The 15103-nt window shown below is 44.9% G+C and overlaps 1 protein-coding gene across 2 annotated transcripts in view; it reads right to left on the reverse strand.

The window, feature by feature from the left end:
• The window catches only part of PRKN (parkin RBR E3 ubiquitin protein ligase), a 1201361-nt gene that overhangs the window by 67829 nt on the left and 1118429 nt on the right, over nucleotides 1–15103 (reverse strand). The window lies entirely within an intron of this gene.

Raw genomic sequence — 15103 nt, forward strand, 5'->3', positions numbered from 1 at the left:
CAACTATACTTCAATAAAAAAAATATTTCCTGCCTAGTGCTAACAGAAAACGTCTGCTCTCACATCAGGCTAATTTAATTATTTGTTAGTTTTTTTTTTTCCTTCAACTGTTTCCCCTGGTAGAATGTAAACTCCTGAGGGCAGGGATCTTTTCCCTTTTGATCGGACCTAGAAAGTGAGGAAATGGCAACCCACTCCAGTGTTCTTGCCTGGAGAATCCCAGGGACGGGGGAGCCTGGTGGGCTGCTGTCTCTGGGGTCGCACAGAGTCAGACATGACTGAAGCGACTTAGCAGCAGCAGCAGAAGGTGAGTGGCACCCAGTATACACTTGTCCATCAGTGTGTGAATGGGGCCGGGTCATGACAGACACATGCAGATCACTCTAGCGAGCAGCCAGTCGGCTGTGGGGTCCACATTCAAATCCAGAGGGACGACGGAAATCGAGACCTACTCCTAATCAGCAACCCCCGTCCCACCCCCCGACCTCCCCTCCCGTCTCTGCCCCTCTCCACTGCCTGCTGCTTCACAGGAGACAGGCGCTCTGTTAGCTCTTAACATTCAGACAGGAAAAAATCTGTGCTATCAGCTCTTAATCTTATTAAAAATCAGCAAGAAAGAACGATTTGGACGTCCCCCGTGGGCCAGCGGCGAAGAATCTGCCTGCCAGTGCAGCGGACGCTGGTTCGATCCCTGGTTGGAGAAGATCCTCACGTGTCTCAGAGCAAGTAAGCCACAACTACTGAGCCCGTGCCCGAAAGCCCATGTTCTGCCACAGGAGAAGCCACCGCGGGGACAAGCCCGCTCGCTGCAACTAGAGAAAGCCTGCGTGCAGCAACCACGGCCCAGAGTGGCCAAAAATAAACACATCTTTAAAAAAGGAAGAATGGCTTCCATTTCTGACTATAAGGTGGACAAACTGCTTCTAGACACATCCTGGAAACAGAGCTCTTCTCATCATCTTACTGGAAGACATCAAAGGCTTCACAGGGTCGGTTGAGGGTTTTTACACCAAGCTTTTCTTTCTTTATGTTGTGGCTGTCATGCCCAGCCATCACCTCCTGCATGGGGCCTTTCCTCTTTGAAGACCACTCCCTCCCCCCGCCCCCAAGATGTCCCACAAGTGCTGGAAACCAGCTCGGCCGAAGAAGTAGCCAAGGCTCTGGGATGAGGTCACCAAGCAAGAGGAGAAGGGAGACGGAGGAAGGAACTGGGGGGACGGCGTCGGGGAAGGGGTGTGAGGTGTGGTCACGCTCTCACTGTGAGCCGGAGGGCAGACAGCCCACTGCTCACCGCTAGACCCTGGTCCAGAGCAAGGACAGGACATGCCTGTGTATCCAGGGGTTAGGCGACTGCTTCTGGATCGCCCGAAACAGCCATCTGGTGGCTTTACGGCCAGATTCCATGGATTTTACTCTTTGCCTCAAAGTGTGTAAACTTACCTGCCCAGACCACTCAGAATGAGATTTGTGTCTTGAAAAGGGAAGAGAGGAAATTCCTTGGTGGTCCAGTGGCTCAGACTCCTCCGCTTCCAAAGCCTGGGTTCGACCCCTGCTGGATCAGGGAACAAGATCCTGCATGCGGGAACGAGGACTGAAGATCCGAGTGCTGCTCCTAAGACCTGGCGCAGCCACGTCAGTAAGTGAGGGAAGAGAAGAAGGATCCGCGTCTGTTCCTCACCAGCACTTGGGCTGGGGTGACACGCCTGCTGCTTCCCATAGTCAGCCTAAGAGTCCCGCACATCACACAGCTTCCAGGTGAGAAAATCTGGACTCTATGGCTCTCACAGCGCGCGGGGGATGGGGGTTGTCAACTACTCACTCGCTCCCTCCTTAGTCCCAGAGCCGGTGACCCACGCCCCGCAACAGTGACACTGGGGAGCTGCAGGCCGGCTTCAGGACCCAGGTGGGCCCGAACCCCCGGTCCAGCCGTGTTCTTCCCCTGCTCCATGCCCCCCGGGATGCTGTCACAGCCTGGTTCTCCTCCTGTGAGCTCAGTGTCGTCATCCCTGGACTGATTCTAACCAAAGCTTCCAGGATGAGCTGAGCTGCATGCTAAGCGGACAACACCATCTAGAAAAGGCATCATTGCGTCTCAATAAAAATATTTACATAACAAAGTTACAGAAAGGGGAAGTTTACTTTGGAAATGTTAATATGCAATGAGCTAGACAAACAGTGTGTTTGGAGCGGTCTCTGCCAGTCTGTCATATCCACATAGTGCAGAGAAACAGGTGACTCAAGCCAGACGTTTTTACTTGGCACTTGAACTAAATCACTTGGAGCAGCTCTTGTCAGCCTATTTTTATGGGAAAAAAACACAACAATTTTGGAGGAGAAAAGGGAACTCTTTATACCAGAGAATAAATTTGTCTATATTCATGGAACTGACTGTACGTGGTTTGATTTTTGCTTTTAAACTCCAGTGTTGGCCTTTTGGTTCCTGAAATCAAAATATTCAACATTATTTTGGGGTTCATATACAGGCAAGTGGGCTTCCCAGGTGGCTCAGTTTAATACCTGGGTTGGGAAGATCGCCTGGAGGAGGGCATGGCAACCCACTCCAGGATGCTTGCCTGGAGAATCCCAGGGACAGAGGAACCTGGTAGGCTACAGTCCACAGAGCCACAAAGACACGACCGAAGGGACTGAGCGTGCATGCATACAAACAAACAGGCGAGAGCAAGCGGTGGCTCTTCTCAGTAGAGAAATACTCTCACCATAAACCAGTAGGTGGCACTGTTCACTTATCATAGATCCTACTGGAGGGCCAAGGCAATTGCTAAAATAACAAGCATGTTTTCTGGAAATAAAATAACCAGTAAGAGCTGGGAAAGGATTATTTTCTTTCACAGGTGTCTCCAAATCAAAGCTGAAGCATGAACAACAATTCACTCTTTGTATGGCCTCCCACGTAGTATTTTCTTCTAAAACTTTAGCACCGTTGTAAGAATTCCTTCTAAGCCATGTTTGTACCTCAGATCTAACTGTCTGACCCCATAAACATTTAGTGGTTGATTCTGCTTATAAAGTACATTGGCATTTTCAGATACAGGCAATGGCGTTTTCTAGTATTTCAGCATGAATCAGAAAATGATACTTACTGTTGCCTACTTAGAAACACATGCAAAATCACAGGTACTTAGAATACTTTGGCCACCTGATGCAAAGAGCAGACTCATTGGGAAAGACCCTGATGCTGGGAAAGACTGAAGGCAGAAAGAGAAGAGGGATGACAGAGATGAGATTATTGGATGGCATCATCGACTCAATAGACATGATTTTAAGCAACTCTGGGAGTGAACAGGGAATCTTGGTATATTGCAGTTCATGGGGTCGCAAAGAGTTGGACACGACTTAGTAACATACCAACAGTAACTTAGAAATGAAACATTAAGGCAAGTCTCTAAAAATATCTTAAATGCTAACACATTATTTACATCAGGGGTATAGAATTATATATTTGCACAGTCAGTGCTCAATAAATACATATGTCATGAAAAAGAGTAACAGTGATCCTTTACGAGCATAACGCATTAGACATGGAGTCATATGCTTTGTACCCATGTCTCACTTAGTCCCCCCTTTTAGAGACCTATTTTTGGGCTTCCCAGGTGGTGCAGTGGTGAAGAATCCACCAACCAATGCCCCAGACACAAGGGATTCGAGTTTGATCCCTGGGTTGAGAAGATCCCTTGCAGAAGGAAATGGCAACCAACTCCACTCCGGTATTTTTGCCTGGGAAATCCCATGGATAAAGGAGCCTAGTGGGCTACAGTCCATGGGGTTGCAAAGAGTCAGACACGACTTAGCAACTAAACAACAACAACAAGGGGCCTTTCAGAAATCTGAAGTCTTAGGCAGAAAAGATGGAATGAAGAGATGGCCAAATGGCCTTCACTTGGGAAGTGAGGGTGAATTAGCAATACCTGTCTGAGTCCAAGGACAACAGAGTTCCCTCCCTGTGTACCAGCAGAGGGAGTGCGACAGAAGAGTCTGGAAGGGAGTGGGGTTTCACCCCTGCCCTGAACCATGAGGACAGCCACCACCGCTGCACACTGTGCTAGGTGCTGGGCCTTACGTTATCTCTGTTTTACCACACCAAGAAACGTGAGATAGTATTTGTGATTCTCCTCAAGCCTATTGAGTCTGCTTTTCTGAAATGCCTGTTCTTTGCTAGCTTTCATTTTGTCCCTGAGCCACTGAAGGGAGTGACTGGAGGAAGCAACGCGCGTAGAGAAAGAAGGGCCTCCTCTGCATTGGGTGATGATGAGACGAAATAGCTGGAAATCCATCCGGATGAGCTGCTACTCTGCAGGCAGCCCTGGGGAAGGTGAGGGCTCTCTTACACCACAAGCAGGAATGTCAAGGCATTACTCACTGCGATTTTGAATCAATACTCACACGGACACTTAAGTGTTCACTTAAACGCCCACTTAAACACACTGAATTCTCGACATATATGAAGATACTTCAAATAGCAAAAAGAATCAATCTTTTCTGAACAACGAACTAGTAGGTGTAGAATTTCTATCCAAAACTTGCAGAAAAAGTGGTCAGAAGAGAGTCAAGTATTGGCAGTTATGCCTGGAGTTTAACCACTTTTTGGGTTATAACCAGTGCCCTGAGCCCATACAGTAATTACGTTCACTCAAAATTAAGAAGGATCAGCATGAGGGTGCTTAGAGAGTACTCTGTAAGTTCTACAGATGACATTCCCTTTTCCTTAACAAAGGAACATGGAAGACCTCTGAGATCACACGAGAAGGCTACATTTACCCCTCGGTCCTGTTTCCAAAGCTGGTTGTTGTACACTTCTCTACAGGAACCATATTAGATAATCAGAAAAAAAAGTGAAAGGTGCATGAAATTAACCTAAGAAGAATTTATGTGCAGGGTCTACACAGAACAAATCACACAAAGAGTAGAGAAGTGTGCTAACACTTTGAAATATGTTTTTTTGAAATTATAGATGATCTGGTTTATTCTGGATTCAGTACATGAGTCAGATTTAATATCAGTGGTGGTGAAAAGATTTTTGATATATTCTCAGCCAAAAGAGTGGATATGATAATGGACAAAGAATTAGAATTTAGTGAATTTTAGAAGTAAAGAGTTTTGGTAAAAAAGAATGCCAGATTCTTTGGACCCTTAATATAGGGCTACCATTAATAGACGGCACTGTGGAAACACATACAGTGAAGAAACATACCTTTAGGTTTTACTGCAAGAAATCATTTGTGATAACTAGTGAGGGATCCATAGCAAAGATAACAAGCAATGATTCCAACTTATTTCAGCAGTTGAAGGCGAAAACAATAGCAACCCAAAACAAACAAACAAAAAAACCAGGAAAACTAAAATTCCAAGAAACTTTATGCCTTTCTTCTTTCTTTATTGGACTAATATCTGCATTCTTCTATGTCGCTCTTCTGTTTATACTCCATCTTCTTGTTTCTTTATTCCTTTCTCTATATTCAAAGAATTAAGGCAGAGGAAGAAATTTAAGGAGAAGAAAGAAGGGGGGAAAAAAAAAACGTCCTGGAGGCAAATGACATATTTTTACATCGGCTTCTTCCTCTAGACTGGTAATTTCTAAACGAGGAGTCATGCTCCGGCCTTGTGTTCCAGACGCCCATAAATAAAGTGGGATGATGCCAGCAATGGCCCTCTCTCAGTGTAGCAGGCATCAGCTGCCACATCACTCACAGCCCGTGGACCAAAACATGAGACTAGGTGGGCTTGCGATCAGACATTTTGTCTGTGGCTTTTAGGAAGCATTTGTATTTCCTATAAATCCACTCACTTCTCAGTATCGTGTTAAGTGAAAAAGGCACTGACCTCGATCTGTCAGGAGAGCGGCACTGTCAGGATGGCCCTGACGGCCGCAACGGGCTCGGGGACACCAGCATCCTCAACTCATCACATGCGGGCACGGGTCTGGCTTGCCTTCTCCACCTGGGAAGGTGTGGCCGCCGAATGCACAGCGGGGCCTCAGAATCCATCTTTCTCGTCCAGGACCTGAAGGGCCACGCTCACACCCTCACCTCGCTGTCCCATGTGCAGGGTGTCAGCATTTAGAGCTGACAGACGCTGTGGGACTCCCAGCTCACTAGTGAGCAGAGCGGAGAGGACTCGCCTTTAGTGAGCAGAGCAACCATCTGAGTTTTACTTGGCAGACCTTGTACACTTATCTGGGCTTCCTAGGTGGAGAAGGAAATGGCAACCCACTCCAGTGTTCTTGCCTGGAGAATCCCATGGACAGAGAAGCCTCGCGGGCTACAGTCCATACAGTCGCCCAGAGTCAGACACGACTGAAGCAAGTTAGCACACAGGCATGCATGCTTATCCATGTGTGAAGAATACTTAACCTGAATGGGGATAGTCTGTGTTTGTCAAGCTCTAGAATGAGGATGACAAAGTACACCTTAAAAGGCCTTGATTTGGGGCCAACGACAAATAAAACATCGATAGATTTGGCTTCCCTGTCAATCCCAGGCTGGGGTTTTTCAGGTTTCCTGGCCTCATTTTTAAGTTGCCTCTTTAGAGATGCCTTCTCTGAGCACTCTCATTGGAACAGACCCCGCCCCACCTCCCCGCCACGCACCAGTCTCTCTTGCTGCATCCTGTTTGACCCCTCAGAGGACTTCACCTGCCACCATTTGTCTGCAGGAGGGCAGGCACTCTGTGTTTTATAATTGTATATCTATTGGCTAGAAAATTACATAGATAGGCAGTGCTGAATCAATATCAGCTGAATGAACGAATTCAATTTTCATGATTAAGTTTCTGGGTTTTTTGAAAAAGAGTCTACAGACTAGATGTGCACGAGCCAAAGGTGTTTTTGAGAAAACATAAAGAGAGTATGTGGATTGGGGTCCCGTGAGTGGGAACCAGCCTGCAGTTATTCACTCAACCTCAGATGGTAGTTCCAGCCCAAGGTCACATCTCGTCCCAACAAGGGGAGTGGAGAATTTGGAGAGGATTTAGATGGGTCCGTTGAGAATAATCAAGTGTGGGAGGAATTAAGGTATCTATGAATGAATATTGGGCTTCCCTGGTGGTTCAGATGGTAAAGAATCTTGCCTGCAGTGCAGGAGACCAGGGTTTGATCCCTGGGTCAGGAAGATCCTCTGGAGAAGGAAATGGCCATCCACTCCAGTATTCTTGCCTGGGAAATCCCATGGACAGAGGAGCCTGTACAGTCCATTGGGTTGCAAAGAGTCGGACACAACTTAGTGACTAAGCAACAATGATGACTGAAAAAAGTAATAGTGATTTGCAGCTTCATCAAAGGTAAGTGTTAAGTAAGTGATGCCTGGGGATTTCTTCTATTTCTGTGAATTTCTATGGAGAAACCAATGTTTACTGAGCACTTAAGTACTGAGCTGGGCATTTCTCTCTCTGTCTCTCTGGTGTGCACACACATGCGCGCACACACTCTTTAACATGGAGGAAACTGCATTGCAGAGTGGTTAGTGTAACTACTTTACATCGCTAGTAGCTGGCAGAGCGGCTGGGATTCAAACATTGGCTGCTCTGACTATAGAAGCCAGCGTCTTTCCACTGAACTGTGTCAGAGAACAGAGGCTGGAGAGGTGACACTGAGGGTCTGTGTTCCATGACTTCGCTCTGCCCCGCATCAAAGTGTGGCCTCTGCAATGTGACCGCTACATTAAAACGGTATCGCCACACACGTTTACACCCAAGATGAAAGTTTACAATGCTTGTTGGCCCTGTCCACCATGGTGCTTCCTGAGGAGGCTGATGGAAGAAGCATCGAGTGAGCTGCCGGGAGAGGCGGCTTAGGCTTGTGTTCAATGTGTATCCACAGCTGGTCTCAGAGTTTCTCATCGCCCTCTCTCTTGAGATCAGAGCCCTCAGCCTATTCACTTTCCATCTTTGATGCACCAGATCAAGGCCCAAGGCCCAAGGCTGCTCCCCATCAAACCCGCCAAAGGCAGCTCACAGCTCTCCAGTGAGGTGTTTTCTCCTGGGAGTCAAGATTGCAATGGCATTTGAGAGTGATCAAGTTCATAGAGAATTACAAGGAGAGTAACTGGGTCCAATTGCTCACAGTTTCATGCTTTGTAAAATACAGTCTGATGTATAACAGATTAGACCCATTGCCAGCTCATGAATCCCGCCCCTGATTTCCATGAGGTATAGTGGTCTGTCCCACCATCCTTCTAAGACAAGTCCCATGTCAGCTCCCGAGGTGGGAGTAGAGACAGTGATGTGTTTCAAGCCTGGTTTTGGATGTTGAATGTTAAGGGGGACTACTAAGGAGGAGTGATAGCCATCCAGTTAATTAATGGAAAGTTTGAGCACAGAACTGTAGGAATGTAAAGCTAATGTGAGCCCGGAGGGAAAAATGGATAAATAAAACAAAAAGAGGAAGAGGAGAAGAGATTGTTAATAAAGAAGGGAAACAAAATGTCTGCTGCCTCTGAATATCCAAGGTGAGGTGCTCAAGTACCTTAGTAATTGTTATTACACATTGTCACGGAGCCGACATATAATAGGGCTTTAAACAAACTATCTTGTTGAATCCTCAGATATGCAGATGACACCACTCTAATGACAAAAAGTGAAGAGGAACCAAAGAGCCTCTTTTGAGGGTGAAGGGGGAGAGTGAAAAAGCGGGCTCGAAACAACACTCATAGAACTTAAACTCACGGCATCCGGTCCCATCACTTCATGGCAAACAGAAGGAGAAAATATGGAAGCAGTGACAGATTTCATTTGCTTGGGCTCCAAAATCACTGTGGAAGGTGAGTACAGTCATGAAATTAAAAGATGTTTGCTCCTTGGAAGGAAAGCTATGACCAACCTAGACAACATATTAAAAAGCACAGACATTCCTTTGCCAACAAAGGTCCGTCTAGTCAAAGCTATGGTTTTCCCAGTAGTCATGTATGGATGTGAGAGTTGGACTATAAAGAATTGAGTGCCGAAGAATTGATGCTTTTGAACTGTGGTGTTGGAGAAGACTCTTGAGAGTCCCTTGGACTGCAACAAGATCCAACCAGTCCATTCTGAAGGAAATCAGTTCTGAATATTCACTGGAAGGACGGATACTGAAGCTGAAACACCAATACTTTGGCCACCTGATGGGAAGAGCTGACTCATTGGAAAAGACCCTGATGCTGGGAAAGATTGAAGGCAGAGGGAGAAGGGGACGACAGAGGATGAGGTGATTGGATAGCATCACCGACTCAATGGAAATGAGTTTGAGCAAACTCCGGGAGATGGTGAAGGACAGGGAAGCTTGGTGTGCTGCAGTCCATGTGGTCATATAGAGATGGACGTGACCTAATGACTGGACAACAAGAAAAACCCCTAACAGGCAGGTATTAAAACTAATATTGTCTGCATTTCCAGCTGAGGAAACTGAGAAACACAGGAGCTGGATAGTTCACCCAAGATCACAGTTTATAGAATTCGGGTTGAGAATTCAGATAGGACTGCCTCAAGAATTTTACTATTCTTCTGAGTTACTGACAAGCCACTAAATTCATTCAGCAACATCATAAGTCTATCTCTTGTCCGAGTTCCTAATAATCAGCAATTATTATGTAAAATCTGAAATGCGAGAGTGAAACACAACTTCGTGATGTTTTGAACCATGGACATACCATTAAAATATATATGAATCTACCATCTGTCATCTATTCATCTTCTCTTCTCTATCTCTGTCTTAGGATAAAGTTTCTTTGCTTCTGCTGTTTTCTACATTTAGGCATTTGGTGGGACTGGAGGTATTCAAATCAAGTCCTCCATAACAGCCTCATTTAAGGAGTATGAAGGAAGAAGGATAAACTATCAGGCTCTTGTCGGATTCCCCATTTCACTCCCAAAGCACAGATTGACACACGCTTTGTGTCAGTAACTTGTTTTCGTTTCTCCGATATTTCGAGCAGACCATTTCTGTCTAGGCACGATCTGAGACCAAAATAAATCTTGTGAGTACATCTAAAAAGCAGAGTTCCCCCCGCTGGAGAGAAGTTTTGGTTTGAGGGATGAGCTCGGAGTGTCCTGCAGAAGTGGGTGTGCTGGTGGCCCCAGTGTGGCTTGCATGTCGGGTGTCTGGATGCAGGCTCGCCTGGAGGTGACGCTTTGCATTACATCGCACTGCATATGTGGGCGCGTTCACTGTGGGGAGCGTTTCCTCAAAGTTGCAAGCCTCAGTCCCGGTGCAACACACGCCAGGCTCTCTCTTTTACTCTCCTGCTGAATGAGGTACATTAATAACTGACCTAAAAGACGCCACCCTCTTCTCCAAGGACTCCAGCTCTTCCCCTGACAGACGGTGCTGCCCGGATGGCACCCGGCTCTGAGAAGGGTAGAGGTGTCAGTTTCTGGTGTGATGGAGGGCAGGGGCGGGGTTGGCTGGGCGCTGCGCCCAGAGGAGGGGGCATCCCTGGGCTCTGCGCCTTTGTCAGCCCCCGGGTGTCACAGGGAGCTGCTGCAGGCGACCACTCTCAGGGCAACAGCCAGAAATCCCGCCGACGCCTCCTGTGTTTCTGAGTGTGTTGCCCTGTGGCCTGTGATTGTTCGGAGGGCTTGCTCTACTCTGCGAGTGCTTTTCCACGTGTCTCAGGGTGATTCTTTGTCAACGGTTACTGCCTGGCTCAAGAATCAGCAATTCACATAGTCTAATAAGGTTCACTTATTATTGCCTCTTGAGAAATCTGTATGCAGGTCAGGAAGCAACAGTTAGAACTGGACATGGAACAACAGACTGGTTCCAAATAGGAAAAGGAGTACGTCAAGGCTGTATATTGTCACCCTGCTTATTTAACTTCTATGCAGAGTACATCATGAGAAACGCTGGACTGGAAGAAACACAAGCTGGAATCAAGGTTGCCGGGAGAAATATCAATAACCTCAGATATGCAGGTGACATCACCCTTATGGCAGAAAGTGAAAAGGAACTAAAAAGTCTCCTGATGAAAGTGAAAGAGGAGAGCGAAAAAGTTGGCTTAAAGCTCAACATTCAGAAAACGAAGATCATGGCATCTGGTCCCATCACTTCATGGGAAATAGATGGGGAAACAGTGGAAACAGTGACAGAATTTATTTTTGGGGGCTCCAAAATCACTGCAGATTGTGACTGCAGCCATGAAATTAAAAGATGCTTACTCCTTGGAAGAAAAGTTATGACCAACTTAGATAGCATATTCAAAAGCAGAGACATTACTTTGCCGACTAAGGTCCGTCTAGTCAAGGCTATGGTTTTTCCAGCGGTCATGTATGGATGTGAGGGTTGGCCTGTGAAGAAGGCTGAGCGCCGAAGAATTGATGCGTTTGAACTGTGGTGTTGGAGAAGACTCTTGAGGGTCTCTTGGACTGCAAGGAGATCCAACCAGTCCATTCTGAAGGACACCAACCCTGGGATTTCTTTGGAAGGAATGATGCTAAAGCTGAAGCTCCAGTACTTTGGCCACCTCATGCGAAGAGTTGACTCATTGGAAAAGACTCTGATGCTGGGAGGGATTGGGGGCAGAAGGAGAAGGGGACGACCCAGGATGAGATGGCTGGATGGCATCACGGACTCGATGGACGTGAATCTGTGTGAACTCTGGGAGATGGTGATGGACAGGGAGGCCTGGCGTGCTGAGATTCATGGGGTCGCGAAGAGCTGGACATGACTGAGCGACTGAACTGAACTGAACTGAATAAGGTTCACGAGAAAAAGCATATATTCAAGTTTTTCTCTTTTATTTTCCTGCCTGAGCTCTTCTACCTTTGAAAAATCTCCATCTTCTTGTGTGCATGGGTGTGTGTGTGAGTGTGTGTGTGTGTGTATGTGCACATGTGTGTTTAAAGCCAGGTCCTCCCAGGTCAATGACTGTGTGAGCCCCACATGGTTATTCTGTGGGTATTGCTGACCACATCCCTAGCGCTGCTGACCCACAGCTGGGGTGCCTTCTTCCTGAGGGCTAGGTGTACACTTTTGCCTTAAGACTGGAAGACCAGCAGACCCACTCAGGGAAGCTGGCTTGAGAAGGAGGAAGCATTGTTCATGCCCAAGATGTCACTTAAGATGTACCTTAAGTGATACTCCTCTTAGAAGACCAGCAGACGGCATCCTGGCTGACCTTGAACGTGCCTTGAGTTAGGCACCTTTCCTTTAATGAGCATGCTCTAATCACCAGGTTACACTGAATAGGCTGTAAGATAAAACATTCATATTCTTGCTCCTTTAATGAATAAATTTTAAGCTTTATTCTCTTATTAACTCACCCAACAAATACCCGTCAAGTGTGTGGTATGCACCAGGTGCAGGGCTGGCTGCTGGGAGGCAGTGGGACACAGGACTGGCGAGGCTCCCGCCCTCAGGAGCTGGTCGTAAGGTGTGGACAGGCAAGCAGGTCACCGCACTGGAACGGTGCACTTGGTGCTATATGTGGGTGGGGCAGTGGGAGGCAGCGGTGGTGACGAGGAAGGGATCAAGCCAACGCGGAGACGCAGGGCTGCCGTCCCTGCCCTCCTATTTTACAAAAGCAAGACTCATCCTTCACCAACACAGTCTCACTGGAAAAGACCCTGATGCTGGGAAAGATTGAGGGCAGGAGGAGAAGGGGACGACAGAGGACGAGATGGTTGGATGGCATCACCGATACAACGGACATGAGTTTGAGGAAGCTCCAGGAGATGGTGAAGGCCAGGGAAGCTGGGTGTGCTGCAGTCCATGGGGTTGCAAAGAGTCGGACGTGACTGAGCGACTAAACAAACAACAAATACTTGGAGACACTTGCTCCTTGGAAGGAAAGCTATGACAAACCTAGACAGTATATTAAAAAGCAGAGACATCACTTTGCCAACAAAGATCTGTATAGTCAAGGCTATGGTTTTTCCAGTAGTCATGTATGGATGTGAGAATTGGACCATAAAGAAAGCTGAGCGCCAAAGAATTGATGCTTTTGAACTGTGGTGCTGGAGAAGACTCTTGGGAGTCCCTTGGACTGCAAGGAGATTAAACAAGTCCATCCTAAAGGAAATCAGTTCTGAATATTCATTGGAAGGACTGATGCTTAAGCTGAAGCTCCAATACTTTGGCCACCTGATGGGAAGAGCCAACTCACTGGAAAAGACCCTGATGCTGATTGAGGGCAGGAGGAGAGGGGGGTGACAGAGGATGAGATGGTTGGATGGCATCATCGACTCAGTGGACAAGAGTTTGAGGAAATTCCAGGAGATATAAAGGACAGAGAGGCCTGGTGTGCCGCAGTCCATGGGGTCCTAAAGAATCGGACACGACTGAGTGAACACCAGTCTCCATTCCTAGGGCAGAATCAACCTGAACGACATTTTGAACAACTGAAGTAGCTCATTCCCTTGAACATAACATACATTTTTAGGGACTACCAAATTTTTACATGGAGTGTTAGATCAAATCTGCCGATAAAAATTTTATGTGGTTCCTTTTAGGTTTGGTGTGCATTATTTAACAAGGTAGTTAAAGCCCACATTATTTTAAATCACCTAATGAAATATTTATTCCAAGTAAAGTCAATACTCATCATATTTCATATTATAAAGTGTTTACTATTTCCACCTCCTATTAACAAAAATTAAAATTATATGCTGGCTGCTGAGTCAGACATCTTTCTCTCTATATATATGCACACACATACTTACATACTTCTACTTTAACTATGCAGAAAACTTTTGACTATTAATAAAAATCATTTCTGAATTATTGCACATGACGCTTGCTTTAGTTATTCACAGACGCCTAATGCCAGAATGCATTTAATATATAAAAATGCACAAATAGGCACCAGCAAGTCTCCAGGCCATCCTTACTTCCCGAATAACATAATTTCAGCTACATATAGTATTATTTTATTACATATTAAGCACAAGGAGAGAGAGAGATTTATTTTTGTTTTTAAACATTATGAAATAGATTCTGTATCATTTTAACCCTGATTTTCATAACCGTCTTGCATGGTGCATATCTGTTTTTCAGTGACATTTACAGTATTTGTTGAGATTCATACATTTACTTGCATTGAAAAATAAATCTGGTGTTCTGATTTTGTTGACTGGTTTGACGATGAGGACTGAGCTTGCTAATTACTTTTATTAACAGATATTTTATTGGCAAAGGTGTATTGGAATAATGATATTTAAACTTTTAAAAATATTTTTAAAATATATTAAACAAAGGGTTTCTTCACTTACAAAGTAAAGGTATAATTGATAGTTACTTGCTAGAGCTTCATAAAGCCTTTTTGGTATACTTCCCAGAAACTGAAAAAAAAAATTACCACACTGACTGGGCAACAAATAAATCCTTTTTTGCCTAGTTCCTTGCTTCCCAAAATTCTGAAAATTAAAATAGCTTCTGATGATAGACCACTATGTGATTTCTGGGCATATAACTGCAAATGAATATTTTTTAAAATGAAATTATATTCTTAGAAAAAGATGCCTTCCATTATAACCTAATTATAGAAACAAAGTTCTTTAGTTCTTATATTAATAAAAATTAAAGAGAAAGAATTCATATTGAACCCCTCCTCATTCTAGTAGCCAGTAAAATATATTCATAACATCTCATTAAGGCATGCATTACCATCAACATTTTACTTCTTGTTTAACAAATATTCAACAAAATTTGTAATATATTTTTGCTTTTGATTAATTGTATAAGATCAATCATTTTAATGATAACTGGAAAACATTAATACTGAGAAACTTATGTCTGTTAATATTCAAAAAATTACACATTTTGTAACAGAGATACATACTAGGTGATCAATAAAGGATTTTTAAACATGAAAGCAAATTGCATCAGAGACTGAGGGAAATGGAATGAAAATACCAGCAGTAAAAGACAGGACACAAACTCCCCATTGGTAAAGAGAAAGCTGCTCATGTATTTAGAAAATGAATGACGTTGATGTGTACACACATGGCTGATTCATGTCATTGTATGGCAAAAACTACAATATTGTAAAGTAATTAGCCTCCAATTAAAGTAAACAAATTAATTAAAAAAAAAGAAAATGAATGATGTAAATAAATATAAAATCCTTATACTTGTGGCATCTACTTCATTCTTTAAAAGAGTCCTATTTCACTTCTTAAA

This window comes from Budorcas taxicolor, chromosome 9, assembly GCF_023091745.1.
Source record: "Budorcas taxicolor isolate Tak-1 chromosome 9, Takin1.1, whole genome shotgun sequence".
NCBI classification, from domain to species: Eukaryota; Metazoa; Chordata; class Mammalia; order Artiodactyla; family Bovidae; genus Budorcas; species Budorcas taxicolor.